The sequence below is a fragment of the Colletes latitarsis genome, chromosome 11, assembly GCF_051014445.1.
Source record: "Colletes latitarsis isolate SP2378_abdomen chromosome 11, iyColLati1, whole genome shotgun sequence".
Lineage (NCBI taxonomy): Eukaryota > Metazoa > Arthropoda > Insecta > Hymenoptera > Colletidae > Colletes > Colletes latitarsis.
The window spans coordinates 18192733-18213440 of NC_135144.1; the positions used below are offsets into that span (position 1 = coordinate 18192733).

The 20708-nt window shown below is 41.8% G+C and overlaps 1 protein-coding gene across 1 annotated transcript in view; it reads right to left on the bottom strand.

Annotated features, from left to right (window-relative positions):
* Nucleotides 1–14381, bottom strand: part of LOC143348518 (uncharacterized) — a 192448-nt gene extending 178067 nt beyond the window's left edge. Inside the window, exons 1-2 of the mRNA XM_076778805.1 lie at nt 14134–14381; nt 2696–3043 (exon numbers count right to left, since the gene is read on the bottom strand). The gene's annotated coding sequence lies outside the window, so the exon portion shown is untranslated. The remainder of the gene's footprint in view (nt 1–2695; nt 3044–14133) is intronic.
* Nucleotides 14382–20708: the final 6327 nt, after the last annotated feature.

The window sequence follows — 20708 nt, forward strand, 5'->3', positions numbered from 1 at the left end:
TTATATTATAATTCATAAAATTCCCGTTCCACTGGCTGCGTTTGTCCCGTAAATATGGTCGATTTGTCAACTTTATAACGTACGTTACCCTTTATTTCGTGGCCGTAGAAATGGCGAAGCTGGCCTGGTTCTCGTAGTCTCCCATTTACCGTGGAAACCCTAAGCTCAAATGCACGCTCGCTATTTAATTTACTAGCAATTTTCGGACCCATTTTCCTCCCGCTTCGTTTGCTAATGACGGTGATTTGTCAATCCCCCAGCTGGTGCAGTTTTTTCCCGGACCACCGTGGCCATTCTTTACCTACTAAACCACCAAAATTTGCATACTTGCCCCGCGTTACATTCCACGGTGCTTCTAAATGTAATAGCATTTTTATTCGGGCTAACCTAAACGAACAATATGTATACGCGAAACCTCGAATCTCTTTTCACACGTGAGCTGCACTTTTGTCGAACGATTGGGAGAATAAAATAATCGGCATGTTCTTTGATCGATTACGAGAATAACTGATATATTTTAAACGATCCTTCCGTTACGATCCCGTCGAGCACACTATTCGTCAACGGTTTTCGTCGTCACGTGATCCGCCATAGTATCTCGAATGTTCGAGAGAGTGCGCCACGTATCTGAGATTTACATCGATTTCTTCAAACTTTAATATCTTTGCTCAAAGAATCTAAATAATTAACCAACATATATATTATCTACGGAACAAAGTTCCTAATCTGAAAAAAGAGAGGTTTTCCTTCTATAAAATACAAAAAAGTGGCCAGGTCTTTTCGCGATACACCCTCAAGGAATATATTTTTTTTTAATTGGAAAGAAAGCCCATTTGGTAGATTACTTCGGTAATCTACTCGACGGTACAATTAAAATTGCCAAGTACGGGCCCGTGCACGAGCCTTTTTTTCCGTTTCACATTCGCGGTTGAATTTCGAGGCGCGAAGGAAAAACCTATTACCAAGATTACCATAGTTTCTACTCGGAGTTACAATTATGTTTATCTACAGCGTTGCCTGCCGCTTTCTCCCCCCGTTTGTTTCGCAAAAATCTACACGGCGGCGTGTAATTAGATAAAAAAACTCATTTCGCGATTCCCTGTTTCCGGCGCGATTAAATTATAATCCCAGTCTTTTCCTCCCCCTCCATCTCCACGATGTTTAAATACACCCAGCCGCGAAACAACTTCGACAAACACGTTAATCGACGATCCCTCGAAACGATTCTTTTAAAGGGTAAACCGTGAGACATTTTTATTATTTTTTTTTTTTTTTTAGCAAGGAACTATACAACGTCACTAAAAAGATAAACACTTGCAAAGAATATTTTTTAAAAATCGTACCTTCCTCAAAATTAACATCTGCAGTAGCAGCATTTCAGAAATCATTAGAAATATCAAACATTCGAATTCTTTTAATCCAAGCATCGATCTTTGTACGAATCTCAGATATTTGGCGAACGAGATAGAAAACAAGATAGGAGCCCCGTAAAATCGCGTACCTTTGGGGTTCGCAACAATTTCGCGAATTTATTCCGGTATCTCGAGCAAACTACACGCGCCACGTTCTACGAGAAAGAGTTATCTCGATCTCCATTTTCGTTGCAATTCGAAACGTTCTGATATTAAAAATACCTGCAGGAGACGCGACGAACGGGAACCGTAAGTAGGTGGGCACGACGTTTCCTTCCGGGTGTGCTTTAAGCTTCTTCCCAAGTCCGGAGGAACTTCGTACGCGTTTCGAGAACACGGATCGACTTTAAAAAACCGTGGAAACGTCGAGGAACTCTGTCGCAGTATGCATGCCGCGGGGGGGGGAATTCGGTATTAATTTTTTAAATTCCCCGAGGAAAATGGAACCCCGTGGATGACAGTCGAGAGGAAACTGTATTTCCTGCTCTCTGGGTATTATTATGCATCATCCGTGCTACACACACCCAACACATTCTCCAATTTTTATTTCCTAGAGAGAAACTTTCTACGGACTTTTGTGACATTTCAATTATATTTATTATAACCAATTGTGTCATAATTGTTAACTCTTTTATTTTCCATTCTGTTTTTCGTGAAAACTCGACACGAGAATCTGAAGGAAAAATTCTCTCAATATTTACGTAAATAATCGAGAAGAAAAACCGAAAGTTGGGGGTTTCGAACTCGCGACCTCCACATTACCGACCAGTCGTCTTACTCGCTGAACCAATGTCGCACCGCTAGTTTTCTAGTGTCAACGATCCCTTTTGCCCTACAAGTACGAAAATATTTTTCGTTTCAAACTATTGGATAACAAAATTTTAATGTTTATCAAATTATGAAATTGTTCCTAATATCTAGAGCTAATTTTCCCATTGAAAAATTTTAACTGGTATCGTTTGCCCGCAGTTCAGGATTCCTATGAATGCACGACGTTAGTTGGGTCTTCTCTTTTATTCAGAGCAACAATGTACAGAAGCTCATAGCGACCCCGTTAACAGAATCTACAATCCGAGCAAAGAGCCTTTAGTTAAAACGTGGACTCTTCCTCCGGTTTGGCGAGTTCGTTTAAACCAGTGGATTTCAAATCCCTTGAAAGACGACCTCTTAAAAATTAGAAAACTGACAGAGACGTGGAAACGACAAGCTTTTCGTACGGTTACTTTGGTCGGTTCTAATCGAAGTTTCGTCGACTTCAAAGCGTTTTCGAGGACACAACTCACCTGTGAAGACTCCAGGGGAACAGGATCTCTTCTCCCGTAAGGGGGGGTGGGGGGCACTCGTTGAGAAACAAGCACGTCACAAAACCACACGGCACAACGTCATCGCACGCGATCGAAAACCGAAGTGAAACCGGAAGCAAAGTCTGTTACTGGTCACTTTTCATTCTCCGACCGTTGGCCGCCCCTTCGATTCTTTTCCAACGCGAGATTATCATCGACCTATCGTTCCTCGCCGGTCATGTCACCTCGATACCACGCGATTCGAACAGGTTTCGATATCCTTTTTCAGCCTGTTCGTGCTTCCCCCCTCTGTCGCGCCTTCTTCGGTCCGTTTCGGCCGAGTCCTGGCTGAAACGAGGGTGTTTCGCGTTAATCTCGCTCGCCGGGGGATCGTTAAACGCGCCACTGGGTCAAGGACGGGAGTTAAATTTGCTTTTCGCGCGGCCTTCGCCCCAGGGGCTGCGAAAGACGCGCTCGATCGAGGAACGGAGACAAAATGGGGCCGGAAAATGTCACGTCGGACCCGAGACTCTCTCTACGAGATCGATTATTTCGTTTTAGACTGGATAACAATAAAAATCTGAATACTAATTTCTGTAACTCCCGAATGGAAACTTAATAACCCTAACTAGAGTTAACGAGACTAAAAATATTCAACGAAGGCAAGAGACGCTACGATAAATTACTGGAATATCTTTTCACGTTAATGTAACCTGATCTGACGAGATTTTATAACTAAAATTTTTTGAAAATAATAACGAAACTCGTGAATCTCAAATAATAAACTAAGAACGGATTCCTGCTGAAACGAAGGCCCTTCTTGCAAAAGTTGGCAGATTCGTAGTCTTCTAAACATTCGTCCCAATTGTTTTTACCGTCGCAAAGGACGAGCTATTCGAGGAAAACACTCGATGAACCATTTGTGACCGTTTCGCGAGGCTCGTAGACATTAAACACGTCGACCCGCTCGTTTCCGCCTGAATAGCCGCGTAAGACTGAAGGGTCGGCCGTCGACGGTTGTCCTCGACCGCGCTGGTCTCCGAAATAATGTAAACAAGGACGCGAACCAATTGCAGCACTCGAGGGTCGGTCGAGGGAAGGGAGAGCCCGTCCTTGGACTTTTACGAAGAATTTTATGAACGCGTCTTTTCATGCTCTTTCGTTGGGAATTTCTCCTTTTATTGCGACTCTGCGTTTCAAGCGATGCAATTCCATACGCGTATATGTCTTTTATATCGTTGGCATTTTTCTGAAACTTTCGCCGAGATTAGTATCTCCTCGCGTTGATCTTTCTTTTACGCGGCCGGATTTTATGTCGGTGTTCTCTCGGTAGAACGATTCCGATATTCCCCGCATAAAACAGTTTCTTGCAGCTTTTCGAGTGAAACATTGGAAAAATCTACCTTTGATTTTCGAAACGTGAACTTCTATGCGAGCCTCTCGCTTCGCCGGAAACAATTACGACAGATTCCTTTTTCGGGCCATTCTCTTCGTTGAATCGTTTACTTTTTTATAGCTATTCAAACCGAAAAAGTGATTTCGAGATACTATTTTCATTACGGATCGAAATATTGGGATCGATAAATAATATTGTACCGTAGGAATAGCCTAAAAAATTTCGATATAGAAAAATTAACGTCTCTCTTGAATAAAAAGGACACTACCTGTATACGGAATGAAAACCGTCGTCCTGGAATGAATCCAATTTAGAAATAGGTTCGTTTAACCTTTAACCAGAAACTGGAGACTGGAACTACCGAACGATTAACGCGAGTTTCGAAGTTACAAATGGCGGAGCGCTCGTGGCGGTGGTGAAAAAGTTACCGAAGCGAGAAGACGAGCGTTGTTTCGAGAGGGCGAGTAGCGTTCGCAAAACGGGACAGTCGAGATCATGGGACCGTTGATTATTGTCAAAGACAAACGGTGAAGCGATCTCGAAGGAATTCTTCTCTCAAAGAACAACCCTTCTCGAGAAATTCTCGAGTATTTCTCTTTTGACGGCCGGGCGTCGAGTGGCCTCGGTGTCGTCGCGACGCCCACGTTTCGATCCTTCGACTTCCTGCTCGATACACATCGTCTGTCTAATAAAAAGATCGTACGTTAGACAGGGAAAAACAAACGAAACAACGACGTGCTATGAATCTCCTTTTTTTAAAATTCGATACGCTTTTGGACACTAATTTCTGAAATTTCTCGACAGATTTAAAATGTCGACAGACACGGATAATTTTGATTGAAAATTTTGTTAATCGCTTCAACGATTCTGTGTTTGATACAGAGTGTTTGGCCATATTAAAATTTTAATGGGAGATTCTAGAGGCCAAAATACGACGAAAATCAAGAATACCAATTTGTTGATGGAGGCTTCGTTAAAAAGTTATTAACGTTTAAACTTCCGACCGTACTGAATTTTTTCCTCGAAAATGCACAAGATTTCGGGGATATATCTACTGACCAAAAATTATTATAATCGACTCCCGCAACCGACAATAATTTTTTTAAAACGATTTGAAAAAATTTTTTTCCGCCGAAAAATATAGGCACCTACCCCCCGTCGATTTTTCTTAAAAATTCCTTTTTCATTTTTAGTAATTTTGTTTGACGCTCTACAGAAAAATTGTCTAATACTTTTTTGTAGGTACCCATAAGTTCTACTTCAGAAAAAAGTTTCATTGAAATATATTCACAATTGTAGGAGTTATGGCTGTTTGAAAATTGGATTATTTTTATGGGGTTTTTCTCATTTTGCGAGGTCAAGGACCAACTTTTCGAATATTTTTACGATTTGTACATATTTTCTATTAAAATACGCGTAGTTTGCTTTTTTAAACATTAAAATCGTCCAATCTGTTCAGAAGTTATGACGTTTTAAAGATTCACATAAAAATTCGTGCAGACATTTCTGGCCAGAAATTAGATTTTCGGTAAGGAATTTTTTTCTCGAAACTGAGTAGGATTTCGGGGGTATGTCTATTGACCAAAAATGCTTGCAATTGACCCCTGCAACTAAAAATAATTTTTCCAAGACGATTCGAAAGTCTTTTTTTTCACCCAAAACTTTCAGCACCTACTCGAATTTTTTTCTCGAAAGTGGGTAGGATTTCGAGGGTATGTGTATTCACCAAAAATAATTGTAATTGACCCCTACAGTCAAAAGTATTTTTTTTAGAACGATTTGAAATTTTTTTTTTTCGCCGAAAAATATAGGCACCTACCCCCCGTCAATTTTTCTTAAAAATTCCTTTTTCATTTTTAGTAATTTTGTTTGACGCTCTACAGAAAAATTGTCTAATACTTTTTTGTAGGTACCTATGAGCTCTACTTCAGAAAAAAGTTTCATTGAAATATATTCACAATTGTAGGAGTTACGGCTGTTTGAAAATTGGATCATTTTTATGGGCTTTTTCTCATTTTGTGGGGTCAAGGACCAACTTTTCAAATATTTTTGCGATTTATACATATTCTCTATTAAAATACGCGTAGTTTGCTTTTTTAAACATTAAAATCGACCAATCCGTCCAGAAGTTATGACGTTTTAAAGATTCGCATAAAAATTCGTGCAGACATTCTGGCCAGAAATTAGATTTTTGGTAAGGAATTTTTTTCTCGAAACTGACTAGGATTTCGTGGGTATGTCTATTGACCAAAAATGCTTGCAATTGACCCCTGCAACTAAAAATAATTTTTCCAAGACGATTCGAAAGTCTTGTTTTTCACCGAAAATTTTCAGCACCTACTCGAATTTTTTTCTCGAAAGTGGGTAGGATTTCGAGGGTATGTGTATTCACCAAAAATGATTGTAATTGATCCCCACAACCGAAAATAATTTTTCCAAAACGATTTGAAATTTTTGAATTTAATTGTTAATAACTTTTTAACGAAGTCTCCATCAACAAATTAGTATTCTTGATTTTCGTCTTATTTTGGCCTCTAGAATCCTCTATTAAAATTTTTCCCAGGGGTGGCCGAACACTCTGTATCTCAGATAATCGTTCAGTATGAGATCGGATTCCGAACCAATGATTCAACCGTCGAAGAAAGACGAGAACTCTTATCTTTGTATAATGGACACCGTGAGTTCGCAGAACCCATGGCCAAAACAGAAACCTTCGACATACAATACGTCGTTACTGGAGATAACTTTCATATCACCACGAGACGATTAGGAAATTCAACGCCATTTTTATTCTTCGCTCGAAGACTTTGTTCGCTAAGTATACATAGAAGAGAAGCGTAATAATTAGGATTTTCCTGCTAAATTAAATTCATCGTACGAGAAATGTCCACCGGGTGTCCAAATCGAGATCGAATCGTAATTTTTCGAAAATCTTTGTTTCGCGTTGCTCGAGCCATCCGACGGCGTTGTAACGTAACAAAAGTGCATTTTACGAGCGAAAGGACGAGTTCCTTTCACTTTACGAGCGCCACTTAGCATTCTTTATGGGTTTTCGTAGCATAATACATAATATCGCGAGATGGCCTGGTATCTCGAGCGTTCGGTGTATCAACCGATTTATTACGGGTGACCTCGATCCGTATTACTCTTATTTACATTTTCAACGGTAACGTGATTCGTTCCAGGCAGCCCGTGGTATTACGGAGAGGATCGCGAATTCATCGTTTCTCTGGCTTGGGGCGATTTACTCTACCGTGTTTGTAGTTCGGTGGCCTTTGAACGCACATCGTGCATGGATAAGGGTGCTAAAGCATGCACCGAAACGAACGGTTTGAATATCTGCTTTAAACATACTCGTCATTGTATAGCACGTGGAATAGCAAAAACGAACTGGCTTAGAAAATTGGAAAGTTTAATACATTCAAAAACTATTTGTTTTTCGGATCCCACCAAATAATTATAATTTTATTACTTTAAAAACAAAATTAGCTCCTAATCTTGACACAGATTTCATTTCGCGAACATGATTTTTAAATACAAACTAGCCCTTTGTTTAATAATTAGGAAAATTAAGTTTGTCAAAAATGGAGAGGAATTTAAGGAAAAATTAATTCCTAATCTTGACACAGATTTCATTTCGCGAACATGATTTTTAAATACGAACTAGCCCTTTGTTTAATAATTAGAAAAATTAAGTTTGTCAAAAATGGAGAGGAATTTAAGGAAAAATTAATTCCTAATCTTGACACAGATTTCATTTCGCGAACATGATTTTTAAATACGGACTAGCCCTTTGTTTAATAATTAAAAAATTTAAGTACGTCAAAAATGAAGGGGCTAGAAATTTATAATTTTTATTAAACGTTTGGCAATTGTCTATCGTGATTTAAGAATTTTTTCTCAGGCGATTATTTTCGAATTTAGGCGTGACGAATGTCGCTAAACCTAAAGAGTGGCCCGTGGAAATGTACCGTTCAACGTTTCGACGATCCTCGGCGGGAAATAATTCTCGCAAGTAGCGTGGAATATTTATTTGTTTCCATAGTCGAGCGGACACAATGCCCTTTGAATTTCAAGGAGTACTTTGAACAAATTACAGCTGCAAACCCCGCGTGTGTGTATGAAATTAATGTTGCAACGACAGAAAACAATTCTCTGAAAGCCCCGGCCGGGCTCCTAAAAATCGTTTAACGGGCGTTTGCAAATGTTTACGCACGGTAAAAGACCGCGTTAACAACCGGTTGTTTCTCTTTGTGGCTGTTCTCGGTGGCACCGCCATATTGTTCGCTAAACTTTCGAGAAAAAAAAAAAATAAAAATAAACAAAACTAATTTCGCTTCCTATGTGTTAAAAAAAAACCGAAATCGACACGTTCGAAAGTTATTAACGTTTCTGTGAAAGTACTTCGCAGGGTCTCGTTAAATATTGCATTCTGTTTCGAACTTGGAGCAATGGCTGACCGTTAGAAATATTTAAAGGTTATGGACGCTTCAAAGACGGCTAAGAGGATTTAAACTACCAACTATCGATTCGATTGTGATTATGCGATCCATATAGGGTGTTCTGTCACACCTGGGAAAAATTTTAATGGAAGATTCTAGAGGCAAAAATAAGACGAAGGTTTCGTCAACAAGTTATTAAAAAATTAAATTAAAAAATTTCATATCACTCTGAAAAAATTATTTTCGGTTGAGGGGATCAATTACAATCATTTTTGGTGATTATACATACCCCCGAAATTCTACGCATTCCCGAGAAAAAAATTCGCGTAGGTGCCTAAATTTTTCGGTAAAAAGAACAAATTTCAAATCGCTCTGGAAAAATTATTTTTGGTTGCAGGGGTCAATTACAATCATTTTTGGTGATTATACATACCCCCGAAATTCTACGCATTCCCGAGAAAAAAATTCGCGTAGGTGCCTAAATTTTTCGGTAAAAAGAACAAATTTCAAATCGCTCTGGAAAAATTATTTTCGGTTGCAGGGGTCAATTACAATCATTTTTGGTGATTATACATACCCCCGAAATTCTACGCATTCCCGAGAAAAAAATTCGCGTAGGTGCCTAAATTTTTCGGTAAAAAGAACAAATTTCAAATCGCTCTGGAAAAATTATTTTCGGTTGAAGGGGTCAATTACAATAATTTTTGGTGATTATACATACCCCCGAAATTCTACGCATTCCCGAGAAAAAAATTCGAGTAAGTGAACAAAATTAAAAAATTTCAAATCATTTTCGAAAATTATTTTTTGGTCGCGTGGGTTAATTACAATCATTTTTGGTGAGTACACATACCCCCGAAATCTTACGAAAATCGCCATAGTTGGATTGTTTGGGGGTGCGAACGGGCAAGTTCACGGAACAATGGCGGTCGAAGGGGGCGAAAATTGGGTCGTCGGGGGAGAGGGGGACGAATCGACACAGAAAAGTTGGCGTCCAGGAAGTTGCCCAGTCGATAGGTTCGAGTTGTTCCGCGCAGGAAACGAGAACCAGGAAGAGAAAAAGAACCAACGATCCGGGGGGGAGGGGGGGGGGGGGGTAGAAAAGAGGATTTCGCGGGTGAAAGGTCAAGAGAAAGACTCGACTGTCGTCTAGCGCGGAGCGAAACGAAACGCTCTCCGAATCGGGTGGGTGGCGGTGTGCGCAGTGCGGAAAGAATTCCGCATCCTGCAGCCGCGAAGGTCACGCTCGCTGGGACGAGAACACTTGACCTGGTTCTCGACACCACGTCGAAGGACAACCATTCGTTAATTCGTACGAAAATTCCGTTCCAAGACCCCTTTTCCAGCCATTATTTTTCATTTCTTGCTCCCTCTAACCTGTATTCGAGATCCGAGTCTTCCGCCATTTTCTTTCATTCGGTTTTAATATTATTCTCGCGTGTCTATAGAAATTACATTCTAAATTTTATTCAAAATCACCTACGAACACATAAAGTTGTGATTTTATAGGTACCAATTTCTTGTTAAATATCAAATTTTATTGTAAACGAGATAACCCCTAAGTATCGAAGAAAAGGATTGCAAAATGGCGCGAGAATCTTTATGGTTTCTAGCAAAGGTCAGCAGATTGAAGATTTTTAGTTTAATAATGGTCGAACGTTTCCTTTGATTTGCTTTTACTTGATTAAAACTGGGATACCGGTGAAATTTTTAATCAGGAAAACGTCTATCGCGGTTACGAGATCGTAACAAGTCTATTAAAATCGTTCACTATGATAACTTTTCCCCCATATTTAACACTACTAATAGTAAAATGTTTCCATTTGAAGAATCGTTGAGAAATTAGAATCGAGCGAAAAGAAACAATAAATTTGGGTAGATAACGAGACTGTTGTTAACCTAACCTCGAATTCAACGGCACGGAATCGATTAAAACGGGCACTAAATTTTATACGTCGGACGACACGGAGAAAATAGGAACATAAACCTCTCGATTATGTTCTGCAAAAGTCGATAGAACTAGTAGAAAAATTAGAGACGTATCCTCTTAGCATGGAACAAAGGTTCGATAAAGTATGGCAACGAAATACTGCTATACGGGCCATATACAGGGTTAAAGTCGCCCGAGGCTATAACCTACAATACCTCCATTGCTTTTAACGATACGAGGAAACGTTTAAGCAACACGATATTTCTTTCCAACGAGAAAATATTGCAACGAACGAGAGAATTCTTTGAAGGTCGTATATTTCAAGATTTCAAGGCCATCGACGTCCTTAAATCCAGAACGATATACCCCATTCAATATTAGAACTGATAAAAAAAAAACAAATTCTATCAACTATGTATAATCTTCAAAAATAATTAATTCAACTATAATTATAAAGACCCCAACATTTCAGCTCGATTTCCAACGATCGAAATATTAAAATCGCGATTATCCCGCGCGCCGAACAACCGTTACGAACAAAGGACTCGAGTGGTCAAAATGGCCACGCGGCAATCTTGAAATGCACCGCGACGTATTCTCCCCGTTGATTGAAAGTAGTTTGTCAGCCGCGAAGCAGGAGCTCCATCAGAGAGATTGCTCGAATTTCTGCCCGCGGCGGAGACACGCGCCGCAGGATCCGCGGAATCACTTTTAATACCGTGAGATCTTTCATCACGGAGCGACCTATTAATCAAACAGTCCTCCGTCGGTGAAAGTCCCCCCCAAAGATGGACACAGAAGTCAAAGGCGAGAAGACCAACTTCCGCGAACGCTTCAGAAATCGCGAAAGCGAGAAAATTTCTTACCACTTAACGCCGTGAAATTCGAATCTGATTTTTCTACGTAGAAATCTCGCGACGATTCGGGTAAATAAATTTAATGATTCAGAAAAATTCGTTCTCAAGTTGAGGCGTCGAGGGAAATTTTTGATAGAATTTATGAATTTTAACAAGGTTGCAAAAATAAGTACTGAAACAAATTTTATACGGTTTTCATTTGACAGTGAACGTGTTAAACGCAAATTAAATTAACATTTTTAAGCGTGTATAAAGGGGACACTTTGAATAAAGAATTATTATCTAACCTAGAAAACGCAATGTTCCAGTAAGATTCGAGGAAACAAATATTCTCGTGGAGGACCAAATCCCACCCCCACCCCATGTCCGGGAGTCGCGAGATGATTCCGTTGATCGGACTCTCAAAGGAGAACCCCGAGTCTGACTCGCGAGGCAAATACTCTTTCGAGCATGAAAAGTATACGCTTGGACGAATCCGAGTTCCGAGGAACGTCAACTCGAAGCAGCTCCTTGTGCGAAGGTCCTCCTTCTTTGACGCTCGAGAGCCGCCTAATGGTTGGCCAGGGTTTCAAAGGGCTCGTCAATTTCGAGAATTGGATCTCTTTGAATCTCACAAACTACCGCGATGATCCCTGAAGAACCGAAGGAGATGCTTCTCGAATCCAGTTTCTTCGAAACGATATCCGATTTTCATACTTTTATATAATTTTCCGTTACCTAATATATTTTCAGATTCGCCGGGAACTAATCGTAGAATTTGATATTTCGAGAAAGCCCGTGACAAGACGAGATTTTTTATATTAAAACATATTATAATATTATATGACAATATCACAATTATAATACGAGAGGTACAATATAAAAGCCAGTATATAAAATACGCGGTCACCCATCCTAGTACTGCCCGCGGCGAGCGTTGCTTCACTTCTGTAATCGAACGAGAACCTGTGTTTCCAACGCGCCCACGACCGTGTTGACGATTTTGTCTATTTGCGGATCATACATCACTTCTGTGACACGACTCCTCCAAGAACGAGTAAACATCGAACAAACATCTGTACCCTATCCAATACCCAAGGGTTTAATCCCCATATTCCGGGAGTCGGAAACGTCAGACGAATACTATCGATCCCGGATAATTTTCAACGTATAATAATAATTTTATCGAGCAAACGACAATATCTCTCGGGCTCTACTCGCAAGCCGCCATTACGGATCGTCTCGACTCCCGTGACGAGGATTCAAAACGTTCGAGGAAGAATTTGAACGACGGGGATCTCCTTCGTTAAACCGCCGGAAAGAACAAACACTTTCTAGGAGTAGAATCGTAAAACCAACTCATTTCGTTGATTACAAGTTCGGAACGACGTCCCCGGAGGGATCGGGATACTGGTTGATCGTCTGAGATTCGTACCCTCCACCGTTTCGTGGAAATCAGTCGCTCGTCGAACACATTCCGACGAGCAGTTACCAATCCCTCGTGACGAATCTGCTTTCGGAGACATTACGGGCCCGGAATTTTAGACGCCATTAGAGCTCTAATCGAACGCGCCCCGGAGGAAGAATCCACCAAGAGATTGTCTGTTAATTTCTCGTATAGAACCGTTTGTCGTTGGAAAAATTCTATAAACTATAGATCTCAAGTTGGGTAGGGTTAGAAACACGACCGTGGAGAATAATTGTTGTTCCATCAAAGTCTGAAACTATCGAGCGCTTTGCTAACTTTCTGAGATTGCAAAGACTGACCATCGAGGTTGACCTAACCCAGACCAAAACAAACGACATGATACTGATCGTTTACCTCTCATATTTCACGCAACAATTATTTAATATAATATCTTGACGTTAACACAATTTTTATTCTAATAAAATTAAAACAATGGGGAATTTTTATTCTAATGGAACAGTGTATCCTATCCGGTGGTTCGATTTGTATTTTTTGGAAAGTTGCTTTTCAAAGGATTTATCGACACCTTCTGTGCTGTTAAATCTGGGCCCGAGGTTTGATAGAGCGGCTTGGAATCACGTCGAAGGGCAAATTTGGCTCACAAATAGTTCTTTCATTAAACTTTGAGACGAACAAACACACCTCGAGCCACGTCCTCTGGGATCGTTTAAAGCTAGCCATGCGGAGCGACGCGAAAAGATCAAACGGGAGTCCCGACGATACGCTGCTCGATCACCTTGCATCAGAGTTTCATCGAGAAACTAGTTGCATCTTAAAGGAATCTTCAAACAAATTACCAATCATGTGAATCTCTTTCTCTCGTTAAAAATACCTTGTGAATTTCTGCTTCGTCCGAGTATCCTAAGATTCTGAAATATTCGAGGGCAAATTTGAATCGCAAATTGTATCTTCATCCGAACACTCTTGGTTCTTTTACGAAGCTCTGTAGTTGAATTTTAACCTAAGCACTAACTTACGTTCCCGAAAAGTCACAGTTTCTAGTTGAATACACTTTCAAGGAGAAGCCGTCCACTCAATTTCGAGTTTAACACAGTGTTTCAACGGGGAATTCTAAAATTAATACTTGGAAGTATTTTTCAACAACAAAAACTACCCTTCGTACAAATCCTATTCCAACGACGAACGTTGAAGGGGAAACATGCTTTGGGATCCAACCAATCTTTCCTACCGAATCCTCGTCCAGTTTCGAAACACAAGCCGGTCTTCTTAACGAGAAACTGCAAGAAAAGAATCGAAGGAACGCGCGTCGCGATTCGACGTAAGAACCAGTTGCTCCTCGATCGAAAAATCCCCCTGTCCGAAGTAGGTAACCCGAAGTAGTCGGTGAGCCTAAAAATCTACCCACCCCGGTGATCCCGAGTAGATCGGCAGCCGGGGAACTCGCGTACTCGCGACCGTGGTACGTCGACTATCCCGAGACTCGGACCGTCGATGGGTGAAGAAACACGGAGGCTCGTAACGGCGTGTTTGGTCGCGCGCGCGCGACTCGCAACTGGCCTCGGTTTGCCTCGCGGGGAAAAACAGCCCTCGAGAGTCGTTCGAGGGGTTGACCCAGTTCGAGTCAGGGGCCGGAGAGTGCGCGGTACGGACGCCAGCACGTCGCGATACCTACTGAGCCCGCCGCGACGCTCTCGCGAGAGCTGCGCCGGAGCCTAGTTTCACCCCTTTCTCCTCCGTTCCCCTCCCCCGTCAACGCCAACTCTCCGATCCCCCCCGTCCCCTCCGCCCCCTCGACGCTCCGCGGGCCGCAAACGGTCCGGCCAGCCCTAACCCTGCCTGCGCGATCCTCTTCGACGGCCGGCCGGAAACCGATGGGGATGCTCGTCCGCGTGGTTTCCCTTTGCTTTTCCTGCCCTCGGACATCGGGGCTCGATCGCGGGGGGAACTGAGAGGGGGGGGGGAGCTGTGTACGCGAACCCCCCTCCTCGGACCTCGAAACCAACCCCCCTACCGCTTCCGAACTCCCCTCCATATTGATTAGTGCGCGCGGCCCGCACACAGCATCCACAGAGCTTCGCTGCCACGCGTTGTCAGCGTGCCTGCCAAATATTGTACCATTGTGACGGTTTTACAGGGAGACATCGCGCTCTTAAGGTGAACGCTTGGGACCGCGGGTGTCCTCCCGACGGGCCGGGTCTCCGGATTGGACGACTCGGGGGGGAGGGTCGATTGGACGAATGGTGCAGGTGAGCAAATAGGATGTAAGTTTATATAAGCTTTTTTTTATTGTTTTCATGTGTAGAAGACACCCTGTATAAGTAACGGAAAACAAAACGATTGGAAAGCTGATGTTAATCTGTAGTTTCGTGTTTGCAAGCGAATCTTGGATAATCGTGAGAAATGCCTGGCGGTTGGAAGAGTCAAGGTTAATCTTCAGTTCCCAGAAAGGCACTGTCCGTTGCCGAACGTAGAAAAGGACAGCGAATGAAGAGTAGATAAGAAAGTTAAAAATAGCACAACGTGAAGCGTGTTTAGTCCGGCCGATCCGCCAGCCCAGATCAGGTTACGTAACGGCTGTCCGCTCAGCGTTGAGTTTCGTGATATGTCAAGGGGGACCCCCCCCTCTGAGGAGCAGGGGCGATTACTGTTTACATATCCAGTCGAAAATGACTAATTGCTGTACTTCTTTCGTAGTAACGAGCAGTAAAACAACAAATTTGGCTGGTCTAATATAATCGAAGAAATAATTTAGAAATTCATATTTTCGGCTCGTATTCTTTGTTTTTCAATTTCCTTTAGATTTTACGATTATTATATCCTAGACTCAAGCAATACGTAACTTTACGTCGCGGATTTCGTTTTTTCTCACAGATCTTTAGAATAATCGCTATTTTTTGGTCCCCGATACCATTTATCACGGACAAAAGCATCCAACTTTCGCCATGAGCCCCGTCTCCGAGGTTGCGTCTTCGACTAGCAAACATCTCGATCTGCTACAGCGACTAGTATTAGTCTGCCATAATTGCTACTTGTTCTATCGTGACAATTGACAGTCGGTAACTTCGGGGCACTCGTAAGTAGGACGCAATATCTCTCTCTTCTTTGTTCTTGTTTGCAAATGTTCTCAATCTTGCCACGATTCTCTAATATTCCTTGCATCGAACAGGGTGTTTCAGTAAAAGACCCGTTTCCTGGCTCGTCCGACCATTAATCGTTATTTCTACTTGTACTCAAGTCGTATTTTATCGCACAATGAATCTTCCAGGTCGACTTTCTGGTCTCGTAGCCTCTCGATACGCGAAATTTTATTCTTTATTTTGTATATTTAATGCCAATTGTGATTGAACTTTGCGCAAATGGAGTCTGTTGAAATAAATAAGTAAATATTGAGTCGTCCTCTATGTAACTGCAAATAGAACCATCGTACAACGTCGGCCATTTTTCCCCCCGCCATTGTCCTTAGTTCAAAATAATTGTATCTTCGGGTAAGTAGAATTGGCCTGCAATATCTGCCACTTGTGTTACAGAGCCATTGAACGCTCCCAAGTTCGGTCGTAACTGCAAGTAGTACAACTCCGTAATATCTGCCGCTTCTTCGTTCTTGGCTGCAAACGTTCATAAGTTTGTTATAGGGAAACGTTACTTACGGTTGCAAACACTTTTCGCTTCTTTTACAGAGTTTGCGACCCAGTATCGGGAACTTCGCTTTCGACTGTAAGTAGCGTAACCCTATAATATCCATCCCTTATTTTCTACTCGTAAACGTTGAGAGCTTTCAACCGCCTTCGAAAATTACTTGACATCTCGCAGATCTTTTCTCATTATTCAAAACCAATAGAGATACCTATCCAGGCACTATATCGTAATTCATTTTAACTTAATTACATCAAGTTGTAAATGACAAAAGTACATAAAACAACAATAACTATTGGCAGTATAACGTCCGTAATTAATTCTACCATTTTCGATTCGACGGGGTGAGTATCCCTGAAAAAATTGAATTATTTTTTTAGAATTATAAGCATCTAATATATTTAAAAACTTGCACAGGCGTTAAACAAAACATCGGGACAAGTGTCCTCCACGGTACTTAAACCGGAAGAGAGTAAAAATCGACGCATAAAATTCTCTCCCCTCTACCCCTCCCAGGAAGCTCGTTCAACGTGACACGAAAAAAATAATTCAACTTCTAATTATCCCCGTGCGACTTGCTACGCTCGAAACGAAGCTATTCGTTAACCGAATCAAGGATCTTGAAATAATTTCATTCGAGTAACGCGCGAGTCCGCTTCGTCCCCCACTCCCCCCACTCCCCCTCTTTGGCTGTCGGTTTTTCACCTCCCCCCCCACAGTCATCCACTCGAGCCACCTCGAGAGCTGGCCCATTCAAAGGACACACGCGTGCCTCGGAGTAGTCCAACATCCAACCACCCCTCGGGGTAACCAACCCCTCGGGGGAAATTCACGGGGGCGCGACGCAGACGTCCTCCAATTTGAGGAATTTGGCCTGGCGAGTATACGCAGGTTCGATCCCGACTCGACGAAAACGACGGAAAGCAGTTTGTAAATTTTACGCTGGTAAAAAAAACACTTGTCGAACTGCCCGTGTGACCCATATACGGGTCACTTTGAATTCTCCACAATGGAACCGGAAAAATGAATTGTCGAGGTTACGAAAGATGAGCACCGAGACTTTCAAATAGTTTACGATTGTCCAAAATCAAAATTTTAGCGCTACTAAATTTTCTTTGAAGCGTTTTTCCTCGTTTTTACAGACACAGGCGCAGACACCCGTTTGTTTTCGCGGTGGGCTCGTCGTCACCCGGTTTTCATCCCTTTCTTCGATCGTTCGGCGGAGTCAAACAGCAGAAGGAAAGGTCGAAAGTTGGGCCACCGATCGTCAGAGGAGGGTGAAAAGGTAAAGTTGGAAAAGGTATGAAAAGATAGAAGAAAAGAAGCACTCCATTCGAGAACGAAAGTGAAATTCTTGGTCCTTTTAGGATGGGTCCTGGGTCCCTGGGACTGCGGGGAGGGGGATAGATGCGTTTCGAAGAGGGTTGAAAGAAGGCTCGAGCGCGTAATCCCCTTCAGGGGATGCACTTGATTTTCTTTCATCGTCCCCTCGCGCGGCTGCCAACCCCCCGACCGCCCACGCAACCCTCCGGAAGAAGAAAGGCGTTAACGAAGAAGGGGTCGACGTCCTCGACGTTCCCTTCCTCGTCCCTCTCGCGATCTTTCCGCGAATTATCTGCCAATGAATAATCGAGAATTGTCGTTTGGAACACGTCGACTCGACGCATTATAAATTTTATTATCTTTTCTTTTTATTTCATCAACCCCTACCGTACGATTTTTAAATAAAATTCCCATGAAATTTTACAAACTTAGATTTCCCAGTCTCTGGAACACGAAAATTTGTTCCTTTTCAAAGGAAAGAAGTCATTTTCCCCGTTGGAACGGAATCTGCCTTTCGAACCATCTGCAATATTTTATGCATTTCCCCCATACAATCGTATTATCTTGCATAGTTATGGCAGAGGAGCCAAGAAAGTTTGAAATTGCGTTTGGGTAAAAGTTTCCCCCAAGGTGTTAAAAATTCAACAGGAAAGATATCACGAAAGAAATCTAATTTTAAACATTAATTGTTAATTATACTTAATTTTCAACTTACTTTCGCGCTCATATTCTACGCTGAGTATACTTGTCACGTGGCTAATAACTCCGGAGGAAGTAAATAAATTTAGCTGGCGGATATTATTTCTCGCGTTGATGCTTTGGAAACTCCTTTAAACTTGTATTTCGAGAGAAGCAACAATTTTTTATTCCTAGAAATATTATTCGTATTCGAATCGTAAAGAATTTATTATTTGAAATATCTCCTCAGTCAATGTTGCCCAGTTCTGGTATAAAATTCGAACGATGGATTTTCAAAGTCAAATGAGCGAAAATTTCAAGATTTCATAATAAAAAAAAAAAGAATAATTATAATTGTACCGACGAAAGGATGCATTTTCCGCGAGTTGTTAAAATTTTAAGCCGGAAGCTTCTCGGATTGTTGAGATATCATTTCCGTAAGCTTGAAAAATAGGGTTTCGAGAAAAATGGTGTTAAAAAGTTTTCGATCTCCGTTCAGTGTCTCATAGCGTTCCTTATCAACTTTGTAGATTCTTCAGATTCCCCGCAAAAACTCTGCCGCGACATTCTCGAGCCTATAGATCGAACCAAAATGCAAAACAAAGCATAATTCCAAGGATCAATTATCTCCGTAATATTCGTTATCGTGAAAAAAATGTTTCAAATACAACGGGGTGAAAAGTTCTGTTGTAACGTTGCTTGTTCGAAAGTTTTAAAGGTTTCCGGTATTTTTCACACGGAACCATATATTTCCTTGGCCTGCATTTTATAGCGGACATTAACGTGCATCCAGCCATGCAAAGATTACGACGTGTTCAGTCATGCGTCCGATAGTCCCCTATTCGATCCTCAGGGAGACCGTCGATTCCGCTTTGGTGCTGTCTTTAAAAATACGTCGCCTTATCTCATCGAAGCTACCATTTATTTAGCATTTATAAAATTTTCCTTTCTAAAACTTCCCAAACTCGTTCCGTTTCACACCGCGAAAGGCAAGATGTCGAACCGTGGTTTTTACAAAATTTCAAGCAAACGATCTACGATAACGATTGTGGGCCAGTAAAACCGAAAAGAAACCCACGAAACAAAAAAAAGGGAAAGTAGATTTTAAGAAAAATATTTGCAATCGACTCTGACATAATTAAAAAAAGACAATTGTCCGTAGTACGGACGAAATTGCGTCGGTTTCAAAAGAGTCGCGTTAAATTAAAAATCTCTTTCGAGTGGCGAGGAATTAGAATAATAAATTCGAGAAAAAGTGGAACCGCATACCTGGGTGCACTCGTTATACGCTAATGGGGTTACAAAATGTAAAAAAAAAATGCATTTTGTCTCCGAGGAATTAAAATAATTATATTTCACGTTTGTTCAAAGCTTCCAGCCGATGTGATCCAAAACCGGACGTTTCTCTACGCCGCGTTCGTTTCCATCCGCATTTAGGGAGTTAACAAATCATAAGAACCCCTTGGGTTTGCATTCGTTCCAGGGATAATGTCGATAATGGGTGAAAGAAACGAGGAGGAGGAGGAGGGGACGGAGGGGAAAATTTCCGTGAAAAGAAAGAGGATTAACGAGGAGAGAAAAGCATCCGTTGGCGCGTGGGTGTAAACGACATCCGCGTTTCGAGATGTCAGGGAATTTAAATGGCACAATAATTGGCGGTGCTGCAGCAACGGAGCTTCTAACGCGATAAACTTAATGCGCGCCAACGCGTCGCCCGTTCGGAATGCTCTTTTTCCGAACCGTTTTCCATCTTGTTACCGTCGCTACCCCGTTACGATAACGCAATTAGGGGACGAAGAAGCAGCAGCCACGAATTGTACCCGACAACGGGCGAACGGAGACCCGGAAGCTGCGTTCCAAGGCGAAACGTTGTCCGTTGCGACAACAATTTAGCAACAAATACCCCACTCGACCGTCGCTAACGTATAACGTACCAAACGAAGAGGAACGTTTCTAGAACAGAAAGGTATACAGTATTATCGCGTTACAAGTTCCCAATCCCGTTTCGTTATAAGCAAAACTATCCCTCTCCACTGGTCTCGTAGTCGTCGCGACGCGTGCGACGAAACGTATAGACGACAGGCCATAAAATTCGCTGGGAACTTCGATCGTAATAGAATACTTTGGAAAAGAATGGAGTCAATTTTTCGGCTTCTTCGCATTCGTCTGTCGTTTATGTAAAGCGTTCGAGCGAGAAAAAACATTGGCTCTGTCTTCTCTAACGAAACACGATATCATCGTAACGGTCGAAGTCTCGAGCGATGTTTATGGTCTGTCATTGTCTTATTTAACGTCTTTTGTATACAGGGTGTTTGGCCAACCCTGAGAAAAATTTTAATGGGGGAT